This window comes from Lissotriton vulgaris, chromosome 1_1 (genome assembly GCF_964263255.1).
Source record: "Lissotriton vulgaris chromosome 1_1, aLisVul1.2, whole genome shotgun sequence".
Classification (NCBI taxonomy): domain Eukaryota; kingdom Metazoa; phylum Chordata; class Amphibia; order Caudata; family Salamandridae; genus Lissotriton; species Lissotriton vulgaris.
Genome location: NC_141685.1, coordinates 681,080,188 through 681,099,538, shown reverse-complemented (window position 1 = coordinate 681,099,538; position 19,351 = coordinate 681,080,188).

Here is a 19,351-nt window from a genome sequence, read left to right as displayed (position 1 = left end):
CAGGTAGGGTCTTAGCTTCTTCAGCGCCCAGACCATAGCAAATGCTTCTCTCTCTATCGCACTCCACCTCGTTTCCCTGGGAAGTAACCTCCGACTGATGAAGGCTACAGCTAAGTCTCGGCCCTCTTCATTCACCGGAGCTAGGACAGCCCCCACGCCATGCTCTGAAGCGTCCGTCTGGACAATAAATTCTTTCGAAAAGTCGGGTGCCTGGAGTATAGGTGCTGTGCACATTGCAGTTTTCAGGGTGTCGAAGGCCGTTTGACAGGCATCAGTCCAGATCACGTTTCGTGGCTGCTTCCTGGAAGTCAGCAAAGTCAAGGGGTGCACAATGTTACCGTAATCCTTGACAAACCTCCTGTAGTAACCCGTGAGTCCTAAGAAGGCTCTCACCTGAGTTTGGGTTTTGGGCGGCGCCCAAGCCAGGATGGTATCAATCTTGGGTTGCAGGGGGGCAACCTTGCCGCTCCCTACTTGGTGCCCCAAGTACACCACAGAACCCTGCCCAATCTGGCACTTACTGGCTTTGACTGTGAGGCCTGCTCTGGACAGGGCCAACAACACTTCCTGGAGGTGGCGCAAGTGTTCCTCCCAGCTGGCGCTGAACACTGCGATGTCGTCCAGGTAGGCGGCACTGAAATCCTCCAGTCCAGCCAAGAGCTGGTTGACCAACCTCTGGAAGGGGGCAGGGGCATTCTTCATCCCAAAGGGCATCACCCGGAACTGGTATAGCCCATCTGGTGTGGAGAATGCTGACCTCTCCTTTGCCCAATCAGTCAAGGCGATCTGCCTGTACGCACACGTTAGATCAAATGTACTAAGGTACCGGGCAGCCCCCAACCGATCGATGAGCTCATCAGCTCTGGGGATGGGGTGCGCATCAGTCTTTGTGACTGAATTGAGTCCTCGGTAATCCACACAGAACCGAAGTTCCTGTGAAGCACCAGGCGCTGCAGCCTTCGGGACCAAGACCACTGGGCTGGCCCAAGGACTGTTAGAGGACTCAACCACCCCTAACGCAAACATTTTGGAGACCTCCTCCTTAATGTAAGCTCAGACCTTGTCAGTCACCCTGTAAGCCTTGTGCTACACAGGAGGGCTGTCTCCGGTGTCAACATCATGGACACACCAATGAGTGACACCCAGAACCAAGGAAAACAGATTCGGGAATTGTCCCAACAGTTGGCCACAATCCTGTTTCTGCTCAAGGGTCAGTGTGTCAGAGAGGACAACACCATCCACTGACCCGTCTTGCTCTTTAGCACACAGGAGGTCAGGAAGAGGCTCACTCTCCTCCTCCATTCCAGCATCTGTAGCTAGGAGCATGCCCACCTCGGACCTTTCTAAGTGGGGCTTCAAACGGTTGACATGCAGGACCCGCAGGGGGTTCCTGGGAAATTTCAAGTCCACCAGGTAGGTGACATCGCTCTTCTTCTCCACAACCTTAAACGGCCCAGTCCACCTGTCCTTGAGCGCACAAGGTTCCACAGGGGACATGACCCACAGTTCTTGACCAGGCTGAAGCTCTACCAGAGTGGCATTCCGGTCGTACCAACGCTTCATCTCCTCCTGGCTGGCCTCCAGATTTGCCTGAGCAAGTTCTCTGAAGCGCCGAGTCTGGTTCCGAAAGGCCAGCATGTAACTGTATACATCCTGGGGAGGTTTCCTGGGAGATTGCTCCCAGCCTTCTTTGACCAGACTCAAAGGCCCTCTTACCGGGTGACCATACAAAAGCTCAAAGGGGCTGAACCCTAGAGAATTCTGCGGCACCTCACGGTAAGCAAACAACAGGCATGGCAAGAGGACGTCCCATTTCCGCCTCATTGGTTCTTCAAGACCCATGATCATGCCTTTAAGGGTCTGGTTGAATCTTTCAACCAGCCCATTTCCTTGAGGGTGGTAAGGAGTGGTGAACTTGTAGGTTACCCCACACTCCTTCCACAGAGACTTCATGTAATTGGAAATGAAGTTGGTGCCCCGGTCTGACACCACCTCTCTGGGGAACCCCATTCGGGAGAAAACACCCATCAGTGCCCGTCTCACCACGGGGGCCGTCACTGTTCGGAGAGGGATGGCTTACGGGTACCGTGTGGCATGGTCCACCAAGACCAGGATGAACCTGTTGCCCAGGGCTGTCTTGGGGTCCAGGGGCCCAACAATGTCAATACCCACCCGGTCAAAGGGGGTACTGACCACTGGAAAAGGTTGGAGGGGAGCCTTCTGCTTCCTTCCGCTTTTCCCACTTGCCTGGCAAGTGTGACAAGTCTTACAATGGATGTCTACATCCCTGCGCATCTGAGGCCAATAAAAATGGGTGACAAGCCTGTCATAGGTCTTGTCCTGCCCCAGATGTCCAGCTAACGGAACGTCATGAGCCATACCCAGTAGGAAGGCTCTAAAGCGCTGGGGTACCACCAGCACACGGGCTGACCCAGGCTCAGCAGCCTTAGGCTCGCTATACAGGAGGTCGTTCTCCCAGTACACAAAATGTGACCCTGACTGATCACCTGAGGATTGGGCTGAGGCCTGCTGCCTCATACCCACAAAAGAAGGGCACACCTTCTGTTCGGCACAGAATTCCTCCCTGGAGGGACCACCATCCTGCTGCCAATGGGTCAGCTCGGGCAGGTCTCCCAGTTCGGCAATTTGTTCCCCTGTGGGCTCCAGGGCTTCCCCCTCAGGGTCTACCTCCTCCTGGACCACGGGAACTACGGGGGCCGGTTTCCCGCGCCTCCTGCCTCTTCTCTTCACAGCTGGCTCCTGGGCCGTACTTTCAGGCTCCGGGACCCCATCAACACCCTTACTTGCTGTCATCGATCGAGTGGTTGCACACACCCACTCTGGCACACCCAACATTCTCAAATGTGTCTCCCTCTCCACCTTAGCCCAAGGGGAGTCTTCCAAATCATTGCCCAGGAGACAATCGACAGGCATGGCGGGCCTAACAGCAACCTGAAGAGTACCTGAGACTCCCCCCCCCATTCAAAGGAAACCTGAGCTACCTCACACTCTTTCTGGGAGTTGTCAGCAGCTATCACAGGGTAGAATGCGTGAGGAACCACCTGCTCTCTGGGCACCAAGTGACACTTTACAGCTGTCACACTCGCTCCGGTGTCTCTGAGAGCTTCCACTCTATGGCCATTAATGGTCACCCACTGCCTATATTTACTAATGTTACTAGGCAGAGGGGGTGGAGGGACCATTTGCATGTCTCCTAGCGAGACCAGGGACATTTCTGCGAGACCCCTCCCACCAGGGACAACCATCTCCTCCCCTCCCAGGGCTACACTCGCCAACTGACGGGGGGTGCACGCGGCGGTGCATTCGAATTCTTCATGGGACACTGGGGGTCATAATACCGGTGTCCCACCTGACCACAAACGTAGCAGGTTAGGGGGCCCCTATGAACAGGTTTACCCGTCGGGCCCCTGGCTTCTTCTCAGGGGGAGGCTGGGAACCTTTCCCTTGGTTCCCTTGGGGATTACTTTGGGGCCCTTTCTGGGACTCCTTCTGTTTACCCTTGTCCCCACCACTCTTCTGCTGGGGACCCTGCCCACCTTTGGCTGAGTCTCCCACTGGACCCTTGTGGACCCTGGTACTGACCCAGCGGTCCGCCTCCCCAGCAAGTTTTCTAGGGTAAGATATCCTGCTATCAATCAGGTGAGGGCGCAGCTCTGGAAAACAGTTATTAGACAAATGCTCCCAAGCAAACAAATCATAAAGAGCTTCGTAACTTTCCACTTTGCTGCCCTTCACCCAACCATCCATGGCTCTGCAAAAATAAGACACATATTCAACCCACGTCGTACCAGGCAACTTCTTACATTCTCTAGAAGCTTGTCTATACTTCTTGGGGGTTAGGCCATACCGTAACATTAAAGCATTCTTCATATGAGCATACGACATCCTATCCTCAACAGGCATGTCTAACAGGGTATCTCTTCCCTCATTCACAAAGCGACCCCACAACCCCGCTCCCCAATCCTTCTCAGGGACCCGGTGGGCCAACAATGCTAACTCATATGCTTTAAACCACTGACCAATATCTTCGTTCCTATGATAATCTTTTATCACATCTTTCGGGAAATAAAACCTACTTTCTGCAGGCACAGATGGGATGCTGCCACCAGAGGGATTCAATTCTAACTTCTTAGCTTGGATGTCCAACTCCCTCAACTTGGTATCACGCTCCAAAGCGAACTTTTCTCTCTCAAACTCCAACCTTTTGGTTTCCAAATCAGCTTCTCTTCTACCTCTTGCATTCTCTAACTCCAACTGCCCATTTATCTTTAGACTTGCCATTTCCATGTTGTATGCACGCTCCTTCGCCCTTTCTTCTCGTTCTTCAGGGGAAAGACCTTTGGAGGAAACACTGCTTCCGGGAGAGGACTCAGGCCCATTCACTGGCGCCTCCTCTTCCCCTTCCACTGGCGGTACCACCACCGGATCGGTGGGATCTCTGGCCTCCAACCAGGCCTGCAATGCTTTGAGATATTCCTCTTTTCGTGAGATGCCTTTGGTAGGCACTTTCAACTGCTTGCAAAAGGACTTCAGCTCCTTCAAGCCGTAGTCGTTTATCTTCGCTCTGTCGAATTCCTCCACAACAACAACAGGGGTAGTGACTCCGGTGTCATTCATGGTCAAAACTGGCAGTGTTCAAAAACATCAAGCTTCAAAAAAGCGGAGAACCAAAAATGGAATCCTTCCAAGTAGATTGTGGCTGCGCTATGGTCTGCTTTCACTATGTAGCGCACACTAATCACTGCACATGGGTCATAAATGCAAAGTTCAAATCCTCACCGCTGACCCACCAATGTTAGAACCGGCTGTCTCTAGTTGGCAGAGGTATACACTTCTGACAAATAGGGACACACCTTTTCTAGTCAGGGCAAGGGGATCACACCCTTTGATAACCCCTGCTCACCCCCTTGGTAGCTTGGCAGAGCAGACAGGCTTATCTCAGAGGCTGTGCGTTAAGCAGTTATGACCACATACAGTAATAAAGTGAATACACTACAAATGGACACGACACAGTCGTATTATAAAAATAAGGCATTTTATATAAGGCTTAGCACAAGACCAAATAATGACAAAAATATCCACAATCTTGATAAATACTCTGGGAAGGGAAAATATAGTTCAAAGGTAGTTTCTTCTTTAGCACAAAGTCTTTTCGTATCAAAGCAACTCTTCTCCTGGAAACACAGTTCTTGGCAACAAGGTAACCCACACGGGAGTTACAAGACGTCGAGGCAAAGTTAATCCAAAAGTTCGGCGTCGACCGCGAGGAGCGCTACGTCGAGCCCGGAGTCACACGGACCCCCAACAACACAGTACCTTGGGAAACGAAGCACACGATGATCAGCGGCGTCGAGCAATCCGGCGTTGCGTCTTCGGTGTCGATCAGGCCTCAGCAGGCATCGTTGTCGATGATGCAGTTGCAAAGAGTGAGCAGCGCTCACGGCGTCGAGAGGGCACGAAGTCGTTGCGATCAGCAGCGGTGCAGACACGAGGTCCCTTGGAGCTGGAGTCGAACTCACTGCTCAATGGCGTTGCTGCTGGCGTCGATCAGGCCCGGCGGCCGGCGGCGAGGAAGCGGGACACTTGAGCCATCACTCACGGTGTCGAGCTGGATTTGGCGACGTCCGTCGGCGTCGAGATTGCTGGTTCTTTCAGAGGTGCTGGATTCACAGGTTCCAGCAAATAGCACTTGTAGCAGATGAAGTCCTTTAGCCCTGTGACTTCAACAGGAGACTGGCACTCTTCCAGTCATTGGAGATTTTCTTAGCAAGCGTGAGAGTACACACACAGTTCCTCTCTCCTGGTTCCTTGGCAAAAATAAAGAAGCACTGCAGGATTCCCCCCAGCAAACAGCACACTGGCAGAAGGGGTAGGCAAGTCCTTGGATCATCAGACTTCTTGTCCTTGGTTTCAGGGTTCCTTGTCAGAAGTGATCTAAATTCTTGGTTCAGGGGTCCTTCTCTTATACCCCTTTTTGGCTTTGATCCCTTTGTCCATGCAGGGGAATTTCCCAACATCCTGGGTCTGTTGTGGGTGGAGCCAGGCGGAAGCACCTGGCCTATTCACTGAGCAGGGCTGGGTCCTCAAACGCCCAGCAGGAGGTGGAGCCAGCATTGTCACTGGCAGGAGCAGAGCTATCGGCCTCCTGGTAGGAGGTGGGGCTAGGATCGTCCATGGCAGGCACAGAGCCATCAGCCGCTTGGCAGGAGGTGGAGCCAGCATTGTATCAGGGAGGGCAGGCTATCAGCAACTACTCTCCCCCTACTCTCAATGCAAATGTCCCACTCATCCCACACTGACTCATCCAGACCTCTGGAGCCACCCAGCTCCTGTCACACACACGCAAAACCAGCAGAAACCAGAAATGGTTAGACAAGAAAATAGACACTTTCTAAAAGTGCTATTTTCAAACCCAGAGTCCAGAAACCATCCACACCAACGGATGCGTAATTAAACCCCGAGTTCTGGGATACCAAACTCGACATTGCACCATGCTCCCCGAGCCAGCTAGGATCATAGCATTAATAATCCCGGCGGCCCATTCTAACTAACGGAGAGCAGGTTACCTCGCAATAGTGAAGAACGAAGATGGCTGTAATTCACTATTAGGACATGCCAACTTGGTCAGGCGTGTCCTACCTTATACTTACAACGCACCCTGCCCGTGGGCCTACCATAGGGGTGAGTAACATGAAGTTAAGGGAAGGTTTGAGGGACTGGCAAGTAGGTGTACTTGCGCAGCCCGCCTGACAGTACCAGACTGCACGTAGGTCTCGAAAATGACCGACCCGTGGACATTCTTTTACGAGGCCCCTCTGGTGGGTGGCACAACACGTGCTGCAAGCCCACGAGCGGCATTTGTATTTACAAGCCCCGGCACTCCTGGTGCACTAGGCTAGGGACTGACAGTAAACCAAATAAGCCAAACATGGAATTCAATCGATACATCAATTTAACATAGGGAGCACTTGCGCTGTGGCACTGATCAGCAGTGGCACAGCGCCCAAAGCATATACCAGCAAAACATCGTAAAACAGTGGAGGCAAACAGAAAAAATGGAGGAGAGACTCAAGCCAATGATGTCAGGTCTAACACGTGTCCCCTCCAGCTGAAATGTGGGGAGAACTACCCTTGACCTAGGGAGTCCTCATCACTAAGGCGGAAAAATCTGGACAGACCATCAGCATTGGCGTGATCTGTACCAGGGCGGTGTTCCACCGTGAAGTCCATCCCCTGTAGGGAAATGGACCACCTCAACAGTTTCGGATTCTCACCCCTCATCTGCATCAACCATCTGAGGGGCCTGTGGTCTGTCTGAACCCGGAAGTGAGTCCCAAACAGGTAGGGTCTTAGCTTCTTCAGCGCCCAGACCACAGCAAATGCTTCTCTCTCTATCGCACTCCACCTCGTTTCCCTGGGAAGTAACCTCCGACTGATGAAGGCTACAGGTAAGTCTCGGCCCTCTTCATTCACCTGAGCTAGGACAGCCCCCACGCCATGCCCTGAAGCGTCCGTCTGGACAATAAATTCATTCGAAAAGTCGGGTGCCTGGAGTATAGGTGCTGTGCACATTGCAGTTTTCAGGGTGTCGAAGGCCGTTTGACAGGCATCAGTCCAGATCACGTTTCGTGGCTGCTTCCTGGAAGTCAGCGAAGTCAAGGGGTGCACAATGTTACCGTAATCCTTGACAAACCTCCTGTAGTAACCCGTGAGTCCTAAGAAGGCTCTCACCTGAGTTTGGGTTTTGGGCGGCGTCCAAGCCATGATGGTATCAATCTTGGGTTGCAGGGGGGCAACCTTGCCGCTCCCTACTTGGTGCCCCAAGTACACCACAGAACCCTGCCTAATCTGGCACTTACTGGCTTTGATTGTGAGGCCTGCTCTGCGCAGGACCAACAACACTTCCTGGAGGTGGCGCAAGTGTTCCTCCCAGCTGGCGCTGAACACTGCGATGTCGTCCAGGTAGGCGGCACTGAAATCCTCCAGTCCAGCCAAGACCTGGTTGACCAACCTCTGGAAGGTGGCAGGGGCATTCTTCATCCCAAAGGGCATCACCCGGAACTGGTATAGCCCATCTGGTGTGGAGAATGCTGACCTCTCCTTTGCCCAATCAGTCAAGGCGATCTGCCAGTACCCAGACGTTAGATCAAACGTACTAAGGTACCGGGCAGCCCCCAACCGATCGATGAGCTCATCAGCTCTGGGAATGGGGTGCTCGTCAGTATTTGTGACTGAATTGAGTCCTCAGTAATCCACACAGAACCGAAGTTCCGGTGAAGCACCAGGCGCTGCAGCCTTCGGGACCAAGACCACTGGGCTGGCCCAAGGACTGTTAGAGGACTCAACCACCCCTAACGCAAACATTTTGGAGACCTCCTTCTTAATGTAAGCTCGGACCTTGTCAGTCACCCTGTAAGCCTTGTGCTTCACAGGAGGGCTGTCTCCGGTGTCAACATCATGGACACACCAATGAGTGACACCCGGAACCAAGGAAAACAGATCCGGGAATTGTCCCAACAGTTGGCGACAATCCTGTTTCTGCTCAAGGGTCAGTGTGTCAGAGAGGACAACACCATCCACTGACCCGTCTTGCTCTTTAGCACACAGGAGGTCAGGAAGAGGCTCACTCTCCTCCTCCATTCCAGCATCTGTAGCTAGGAGCATGCCCACCTCGGACCTTTCTAAGTGGGGCTTCAAACGGTTGACATGCAGGACCCGCAGGGGGTTCCTGGGAGATTTCAAGTCCACCAGGTAGGTGACATCGCTCTTCTTCTCCACAACCTTAAACGGCCCAGTCCACCTGTCCTTGAGCGCACAAGGTTCCACAGGGGACATGACCCACACTTCTTGACCAGGCTGAAGCTCTACCAGAGTGGCATTCCGGTCGTACCAACGCTTCATCTCCTCCTGGCTGGCCTCCAGATTTGCCTGAGCAAGTTCTCTGAAGCGCCGAGTCTGGTTCTGAAAGGCCAGCATGTAACTGTATACATCCTGGGGAGGTTTCATGGGAGATTGCTCCCAGCCTTCTTTGACCAGACTCAAAGGCCCTCTTACTGGGTGACCATACAAAAGCTCAAAGGGGCTGAACCCTAGAGACTTCTGCGGCACCTCACGGTAAGCAAACAACAGGCATGGCAAGAGGACGTCCCATTTCCGCCTCATTGGTTCTTCAAGACCCATGATCATGCCTTTAAGGGTCCGGTTGAATCTTTCAACCAGCCCATTTCATTGAGGGTGGTAAGGGGTGGTGAACTTGTAGGTTACCCCACACTCCTTCCACAGAGACTTCATGTAATTGGAAATGAAGTTGGTGCCCCGGTCTGACACCACCTCTCTGGGGAACCCCATTCGGGAGAAAACACCCATCAGTAACCGTCCCACCACGGGGGCCGTCACTGTTCGGAGAGGGATGGCTTCCGGGTACCGTGTGGCATGGTCCACCAAGACCAGGATGAACCTGTTGCCCAGGGCTGTTTTGGGGTCCAGGGGCCCAACAATGTCAATACCCACCCGGTCAAAGGGGGTACTGAGCACTGGAAAAGGTTGGAGGGGAGCCTTCTGCTTACTTCCGCTTTTCCCACTTGCCTGGCAAGTGTGACAAGTCTTTCATTGGATGTCTACATCCCTGCGCATCTGAGGCCAATAAAAATAGGTGACAAGCCTGTCATAGGTCTTGTCCTGCCCCAAATGTCCAGCTAACGGAACGTCATGAGCCAAACCCAGTAGGAAGGCTCTAAAGCGCTGGGGTACCACCAGCACACGGGCTGACCCAGGCTCAGCAGCCTTAGGCTCGCTACACAGGAGGTCGTTCTCCCAGTACACAAAATGTGACCCTGACTGATCACCTGAGGATTGGGCTGAGGCCTGCTGCCTCATACCCACAAGAGAAGGGCACACCTTCTGTTCGGCACAGAATTCCTCCCTGGAGGGCCCACCATCCTGCTGCCAATGGGTCAGCTCGGGGAGGTCTCCCAGTTCGGCAATTTGTTCCCCTGTGGGCTCCAGGGCATCCCCTCAGGGTCTACCTCCTCCTGGACCACGGGAACTACGGGGGCCGGTTTCCCGCGCCTCCTGCCTCTTCTCTTCACAGCTGGCTCCTGGGCCGTACTTTCAGGCTCCGGGACCCCATCAACACCCTTACTTGCTGTCATCGATCGAGTGATTGCACACACCCACTCTGGCACACCCAACATTCTCAAATGTGTCTCCCTCTCCACCTTAGCCCAAGTTGAGTCGTCCAAATCATTGCCCAGGAGACAATCGACAGGCATGGCGAGCCTAACAGCAACCTGAAGAGTACCTGAAACTCCCCCCCATTCAAAGGAAACCTGAGCTACCTCACACTCTTTCTGGGAGTTGTCAGCAGCTATCACAGGGTAGAATGCGCGGGGAACCACCTGCTCTCTGGACACCAAGTGACACTTGACAGCTGTCACACTCGCTCCGGTGTCTCTGAGAGCTTCCACTCTATGGCCATTAATGGTCACCCACTGCCTATATTTACTAATGTTACTAGGCAGAGGGGGTGGAGGGACCATTTGCATGTCTCCTAGCAAGACCAGGGACATTTCTGCGGGACCCCTCCCGACAGGGACAACCATCTCCTCCCCTCCCAGGGCTACACTCGCCAACTGACGGGGGGGTGCACGCGGCGGTGCATACGAATTCTTCATGGGACACTGGGGGTCATAATACCGGTGTCCCACCTGCCCACAAACGTAGCAGGTTAGGTGGCCCCTATGAACAGGTTTACCCGTCGGGCCCCTGGCTTCTTCTCAGGGGGAGGCTGGGAACCTTTCCCTTGGTTTCCTTGGGGATTACTTTGGGGCCCTTTCTGGGACTCCTTCTGTTTACCCTTGTCCCCCCCACTCTTCTGCTGGGGACCCTGCCCACCTTTGGCTGAGTCTCCCACTGGACCCTTGTGGACCCTGGTACTGACCCAGCGGTCCGCCTCCCCAGCAAGTTTTCTAGGGTAAGATATCCTGCTATCAATCAGGTGAGGGCGCAGCTCTGGAAAACAGTTATTAGACAAATGCTCCCAAGCAAACAAATCATAAAGAGCTTCGTAACTTTCCACTTTGCTGCCCTTCACCCAACCATCCATGGCTCTGCAAAAATAAGACACATATTCAACCCACGTCGTACCAGGCAACTTCTTACATTCTCTAGGAGCTTGTCTGTACTTCTCGGGGGTTAGGCCATACCGTAACATTAAAGCATTCTTCATATGAGCATACGGCATCCTATCCTCAACAGGCATGTCTAACAGGGTATCGCTTCCCTCATTCACAAAGCGACCCCAGAACCCCGCTCCCCAATCCTTCTCAGGGACCCGGTGGGCCAACAATGCTAACTCATATGCTTTAAACCACTGACCAATATCTTCGTTCCTATGATAATCTTTTATCACATCTTTCGGGAAATAAACCTACTTTCTGCAGGCACAGATGGGATGCTGCCACCAGAGGGATTCAATTTTAATTTCTTAGCTAGGATGTCCAACTCCCTCAACTTGGTATCACGCTCCAAAGCTAACTTTTCTCTCTCAAACTCCAACCTTTTGGTCTCCAAATCAGCTTCTCTTCTACCTCTTGCATTCTCTAACTCCAACTGCCCATTTATCTTTAGCCTTGCCATTTCCATGTTGTATGCACGCTCCTTCACCCTTTCTTCTCGTTCTTCAGGGGAAAGACCTTTGGAGGAAACACTGCTTCTGGGAGAGGACTCAGGCCCATTCACTGGCGCCTCCTCTTCCCCTTCCACTGGCGGTACCACCACCGGATCAGTGGGATCTCTGGCCTCCAACCAGGCCTGCAATGCTTTGAGATATTCCTCTTTTCGTGAGATGCCTTTGGTAGGCACTTTCAACTGCTTGCAAAAGGACTTCAGCTCCTTCAAGCCGTAGTCGTTTATCTTCGCTCTGTCGAATTCCTCCACAACAACAACAGGGGTAGTGACTCCGGTGTCATTCATGGTCAAAACTGGCAGTGTTCAAAAAAATCAAGCTTCAGAAAAGCGGAGAACCAAAAATGGAATCCTTCCAAGTAGATTGTGGCTGCGCTATGGTTTGCTTTCACTATGTAGCGCACACTAATCACTGCACATGGGTCATAAATGCAAAGTTCAAATCCTCACCGCTGACCCACCAATGTTAGAACCGGCTGTCTCTAGTTGGCAGAGGTATACACTTCTGACAAATACGGACACACCTTTTCTAGTCAGGGCAAGGGGATCACACCCTTTGATAACCCCTGCTCACACCCTTGGTAGCTTGGCAGAGCACAGGCTTATCTCAGAGGCTGTGCATTAAGCAGTTATGACCACATACAGTAATAAAGTGAATACACTACAAATGGACACGACACAGTAGTATTATAAAAATAAGGCTTTTTATATAAGGCTTAGCACAAGACCAAATAACGACAAAAATATACACAATCTTGATAAATACTCTGGGAAGGGAAAATATAGTTCAAAGGTAGTTTCTTCTTTAGCACAAAGTCTTTTCGTATCAAAGCAACTCTTCTCCTGGAAACACAGTTCTTGGCAACAAGGTAACCCACACGGGAGTTACACGACGTTGAGGCAAAGTTAATCCAAAGGTTCGGCGTCGACCGCGAGGAGCGCTACGTCGAGCCCGGAGTCACACGGACCCCCAACAACACAGTACCTTGGGAAACGAAGCACACGATGATCAGCGGCGTCGAGCAATCCGGCGTCGCGTCTTCGGTGTCGATCAGGCCTCAGCAGGCATCGTTGTCGATGATGCAGTTGCAAAGAGTGAGCAGCGCTCACGGCGTCGAGAGGGCACGAAGTCGATGCGATCAGCAGCGGTGCAGACACGAGGTCCCTTGGAGCTGGAGTCGAACTCACTACTCACTGGCGTTGCTGCTGGCGTCGATCAGGCCCGGCGGCCGGCGTCGAGGAAGCGGGACACTTGAGCCGTCACTCACGGTGTCGAGCTGGATTCGGCGACGTCCGTCGGCGTCGAGATTGCTGGTTCTTTCAGAGGTGCTGGATTCACAGGTTCCAGCAAATAGCACTTGTAGCAGATGAAGTCCTTTAGCCCTGTGACTTCAACAGGAGACTGGCACTCTTCCAGTCCTTGGAGATTTTCTTAGCAAGCGTGAGAGTACACACACAGTTCCTCTCTCCTGGTTCCTTGGCAAAAATAAAGAAGCACTGCAGGATTCCCCCCAGCAAACAGAACACCGGCAGAAGGGGTAGGCAAGTCCTTGGATCAGCAGACTTCTTGTCCTTGGTTTCAGGGTTCCTTGTCAGAAGTGATCTAAATTCTTGGTTATGGGGTCCTTCTCTTATACCCCTTTTTGGCTTTGATCCCTTTGTCCATGCAGTGGAATTTCCCAACATCCTGGGTCTGTTGTGGGTGGAGCCAGGCGGAAGCACCTGGCCTATTCACTGAGCAGGGCTGGGTCCTCAGACGCCCAGCAGGATGTGGAGCCAGCATTGTCACTGGCAGGAGCAGAGCTATCGGCCTCCTGGTAGGAGGTGGGGCTAGGATCGTCCATGGCAGGCACAGAGTCATCAGCCGCTTGGCAGGAGGTGGAGCCAGCATTGAATCAGGCAGGGCAGGCTATCAGCAACTACTCTCCCCCTACTCTCAACGCAAATGTCCCACTCATCCCACACTGACTCATCCGGACCTCTGGAGCCACCCAGCTCCTGTCACACACACGCAAAACCAGCAGAAACCAGAAATGGTTAGACAAGAAAATAGACACTTTCTAAAAGTGCTATTTTCAAACCCAGAGTCCAAAAACCATCCACACCAACGGATGCGTAATTAAACCCCGAGTTCAGGGATACCAAACTCGACATTGCACCATGCTCCCCGAGCCAGCTAGGATCATAGCATTAATAATCCCGGCGGCCCATTCTAACTAACGGAGAGCAGGTTACCTCGCAATAGTGAAGAACGAAGATGGCTGTAATTCACTATTAGGACATGCCAACTTGGTCAGGCGTGTCCTACCTTATACTTACAACGCACCCTCCCCGTGGGCCTACCATAGGGGTGACTAACATGAAGTTAAGGGAAGGTTTGAGGGACTGGCAAGTAGGTGTACTTGCGCAGCCCACGTGACAGTACCAGACTGCACGTAGGTCTCGCAATGACCGACCCGTAGACATTCTTTTACGAGGCCGCTCTGGTGGGTGGCACAACAGGTGCTGCAAGCCCACGAGCGGCATTTGTATTTAAGAGCCCCGGCACTCCTGGTGCACTAGACTAGGGACTGACAGTAAACCAAATAAGCCAAACATGGAATTCAATCGATACATCAATTTAACATAGGGAGCACTTGCGCTGTGGCACTGATCAGCAGTGGCACAGTGCCCAAAGCATATACCAGCAAAACATCGTAAAACAGTGGAGGCAAACAGAAAAAATGGAGGAGAGACTCAAGCCAATGATGTCAGGTCTAACATTCTTCTTCTCTCTTGTTTAGGAAAATTGGTACGTTATCTTATGCAAGCCGGCATAAGGCCACCGCAGTGAACTTGCACCCGAGAAAAACAGACGCACACCATGGTGAGTGAGACAGACTTGCATGATTGTACCGGTCCAGTACATGCAGGTGGTGAAGCTCTTACTATTCTATTACGGGTGGCACTGAGAATACTCTGTTAAAAGGGCTACTGCTTAATTAATTTAGCTTTCACCCTACAGTGCAAATGAGTATTAGAAAAGGAAAATGAAGAAGCTAAATAATCTGATTATCTATCACTTCACATGGGATGTATTTGATGACATATGGGATGACTTTACGTGCTTTGCTTATTATTGAGTGAACAGTGATACACCCACACATGAATGACGTACTACTACTAAACTAAAGTTATTAAGAGAGGTAGGGAGTGTCCACCGTAATAACCGGATATATGCTGTGCTTGCAGTTGCAATACAAACTACTGCTACTATTCATGGTAGTATTTGGACAAAATTACAACTTCTTTTCCTTGCCTTTCCTACACTGGAACGGACGTGCGGGTGCGGTGTTACATGCTCTTCAAAGTAACACTTAGTTCATCCAGTCACCGTCTACTCTCTCTAGATACACATATGCTATCTAAGAGTCAGATAGTACCATGAATGATCCAGGCATCCATCCATTCAAAGTATATGCACACATACAGTTTCTGTTTCACCCACCCAGGCTGTTCTCCTTCCACCCATCCTTGCTTCATCATTCACCCAGCCATGCACCATACCATATTCTTTCCTTCCCAGCCACCTCGGGGACCAAGCAAACTCATATCATTCTTCTTTGCCAGTCATCATTACATGTCTTGTCCTTCCACACTTACTTACACCCTTCTTTCGCTTTTCGTTCATCCCATCCATCAAGTTCATCTCAGATCTGATTGGGATTCTTCTCGCCAAAAACTTCACAGCTAAGTCGAAGTACATTTAGAGGAGGCTACTACCTGGTTTATTTATAAGACACCCGTGCAGAAAGCACACTCTGCAGTCTTCAATCTCAATGAGTAAGGAATATATAGCTTACCTCTGCCCGCCACCACCGTGTCATCCCCCACAGAATGGTCCGGCACTTCCACCGCCTCCTCCCCAGAGTTGTCCTCCTCGTCCAATGCCACCACCACCTCCGCGCTGGCCCCGCCTCCAGATGTTCCACCTACAAAGTACATTTAATAATGTTAGAATACTCCGCTCACTACTATATATTATTTGGTCTAGGAGGAAGAAAAAAATGTGGAAAAAACAGTATATAATTTAATAATTTGTGACTGTCTAGTCTAAAGTAAAAATGTCCCTTTTTCCAGGGAAGGCTGTTGTCTTGCTGCACTTTTTGGCACAACTGATGAATGCTTGCTTTTTATTTTTAACACGCACCACTTTTTCTCCTAACAGACAGAAGCTTGACTTCTAAGAACACGAGCAGGATCAAGTTCAAACCAGGTGAGAGCTCGGCTCGACCACAAGAAATGTGTCCAATTAATCGTCAGCACTAAGCACTTTTCCATTTTCAGTTAAACGTTTACTTTTATGACAAACTTGATTTTAATAAATGTGTTTACTTTTAAAAAAAGCTTTTAAACTTAAATAGACTCTGTGGTTTTTGGTCCTCCAGACTAGAGTGGATGAGCTAAAGGTTTTGCAATTTTTTCAAGCATTAGTCCGTGCCTCTGACATCATTGGGGAATAATCATAATCATCGGTGACTTTGGGAGCTAAATGACTGCCACACTATCTAGTCAGTAAGGAGATTGGGGGTTCAACTACAAAGTCTATTATCACTGAGGTATGTGGAAAGTCTAACAGCACCTATTATAATTGATAAGCTAAGCAATGCATTATTTAGTGTCCATAGTTCTGTTTGTGCAGATTTGTCCCTGCAACACTAGTAGAATGGATTGTCCTCCTATCCAAATCAAATGTAAAGTAGTATCTTATTCTTTCTTGGTGGTCATTCACCTTTTTATTGTTGGCAATTGTCAGAGCATAAACATTTAGAAGACTTGAAAAGACATTATGGACAATCCCAGAGGACTGCACTCTGTGCATAGAGCTATTGCTGACTAGAATGGGAGTCCAATGGAATTGCCAAATGTGCAATCTTAGTTAGCTACACAGACAGACTAATAAGAATAATCTAGTAATACCACACGGAGTCATAGTCGAGGCTGAATAAGAATTTAGATCCAGTCTACAAGAATATCAAAGACGATTTAGAAAAAATCGAATGAGGAACGCTGGGAAAAAATAAGTACTCTATATTAAAATTAAAACTTACTGGGGCCAGCAAAGGAGCCCTCGCCTGTTCTATCCTGGCCTGCATCCTCAACAGCACCCTCCTCCTCCTCCTCCTGTGTCCTCCTCTTGCCCCTGGGGGAAGCTGATGTACAACATGAAAGAAAGAAAAACAGAAAACATGGATGATATTTGTCAACCAAATCAAACATTTCAAAAGAACTAACAAAATATTTTGGCGAAATAGAAAATAGACAACTATTCAACGGGATATATTATTGACCAATCTCATGTGGTCTACTATGTTATTAGTATTGCTTGATTTGCGGACCGTCGAATTGTAAACTTCTTATGTAACTCACTACAGAAAGTACTAAAAAGGTTTGCCTAGGATTGGCAGGCAGCAGTCCGCAGCACACGAAGTGACAGCCAAAGTCCACCGTGATTGCAGATCAGCGACAACACTAAAGTTTCCTACTACATTAACCAGTCATTAAAATACTCAAACTATCAATCCACCACCACTATTTCTTCTTATCGCCATGTGTACAAAGTAAGGACTGGACTTGAGTCTGTAGGGGCTGATTTAGAAGCCCCTTGTGGCTCTTTTGCTCCATTGTTGCGTGACTTTTGTGACACAGCGGCAGCCCAAAAGAGGCGCAATGGTGCGGCGTATATTAACAACGTGACGCATATGGGAGATGCATCACGTTGTAAAGCCCTGCGCCATCAGAGGATGTTCCGGCGCAAGGGAGGGCGTTCCTGCGCAGGAACGCATCCTAAAAGTGGCTGAGGGAAGATTTCAATCACTCACTTTAACAACAATGATGCGTGACTCAAACCCTGCGCCTGCTTGAAGCAGACGTACGGCTTGACGCAGCTTTGGGGAGATGGGGCACCCCAGAGCATTGATGGAGCTGCGCCATCGTTGCGACGCAACTCCAGCAATGCGCCGCCCTTACGGCACAGATGATAACACTCTGGTGACGTTTTGGGCCCATGGTGCGCCGCATTGTAAATACGGCGCACCATGGGTGATAGTGGCGTGGCGCACAATTACTGTCGCATCCCTGCTACTTTGCAGGGATGCGCCGGTAATTAAACATCTGAACCTTAGTGTGTAGAATTACGCAGTTCTTTAAACTACACTCATACATAATTTCACAGGCCAATGAAATAAACACAAAATCGGAAACAAATAAGCATAGTAGCAACACTACTGAGAAGGAGAGCAGTGCACCTGAAATGCACAGAAGATTTTGAAATATAATATACCTACAATGTAATGAGCAGCATTATTGCTCTTGGTAAAAAAAAATTGCAATATAATAACACAGCAGGAGAAAACAGAGTAGTAAAGAAATAGCTACTACTACTACTCACCAAGCCCGGGGATCTCGAGGCCAAGCAGGTCGAGCAGATCTCGTTCACGGGTCAGGACATCCGTCCAGCGGTGTGTGGCCTGGCTGTAGGTGCGCCGGACCCGAGAGTGGTGGTACATGGCCCGGCACACCTTGTCCCACCGCTTCCGGTGATCCCGCATCCCGTACCCGCCTCCGATCTTGCCGCCTGCCACTATGGTCCTGGGGAGGTGACGCTGTACATAGAACAGTAGTGCGCCCACCTCCTCCGGGCTGAAAATCTCCAGGGGTGCGACTGTCTCCCCCCTCAAACGCCCGCACGGGTGCCGGGCACGGGGTGCGGGACCCTTCCCCTTCTCGGGATGCTTCCGGCTCCCTTCGCCATGGTCTGGGCGGAAAGGAATAAAGAAAATAGAATAGGGAAGAGAAGAAAAGAAAAGAGTTTAAAAAAGTAGTTTAAAATTAACAAAAAGTAGCAGTAAACACAAAAATATAGGGCTAGAAAAATAGAGGGGTAGATAATAAGTAAAATAGATTAAAAAAAACTTCAAACAAGCAAAGGATGGCACAGATTTAGAGAGGATACAAGAAGCATGCCCAGAACCATAGCAATGAATGAGAAACAAGATGGCCGCGCCCATTCACGACCGCGCGGGTAAGTTCGCGCGAGATGTTCTTCGCGAACACTCGCGAAATTGTACTTGCGAGCCGCACACTTTGCGAGATTACACTTCGCGCCCGGAAACGGAAATACGTCATGCAAACAAGATGGCCACGCCCTTGAACGACCGCGAGGGTAACTTCGCGCCTTGAGCTACAAGTGGCTCGCGAAAACGCACAAAACCTTGTGAACTAACACGCCGCAAAAAAAAAATCGCATATTCGCACGAATTCGCGGCTTCCGAATACGATCTCGCACGTGTTCACGCCCCGCGAATCCCACGAAATTGCAGAAAAATGAGTTTTGCAAAACTGAAAGCAATCGCAGGTGCAAGAGTTCAAACTCATCATTAGTACCAATTCACTGTAGTGCTTCCTGACTGGGGCCCCTCCAGAGTTCAGTTGCTAGTTGCAACAATTGTATGACCCTGCTCTGACCCTCACAGCAGGCTCATAGAATAGCTAGAAGTAGGCCACAAAGGTCCTGGAAAAAAAATTGCACTGCAACAGAAAGCAAATTACTGATAAGGAAGCAGGTGCCAGACCTGGAATTCTAAAACAGTGACACATTAATAAA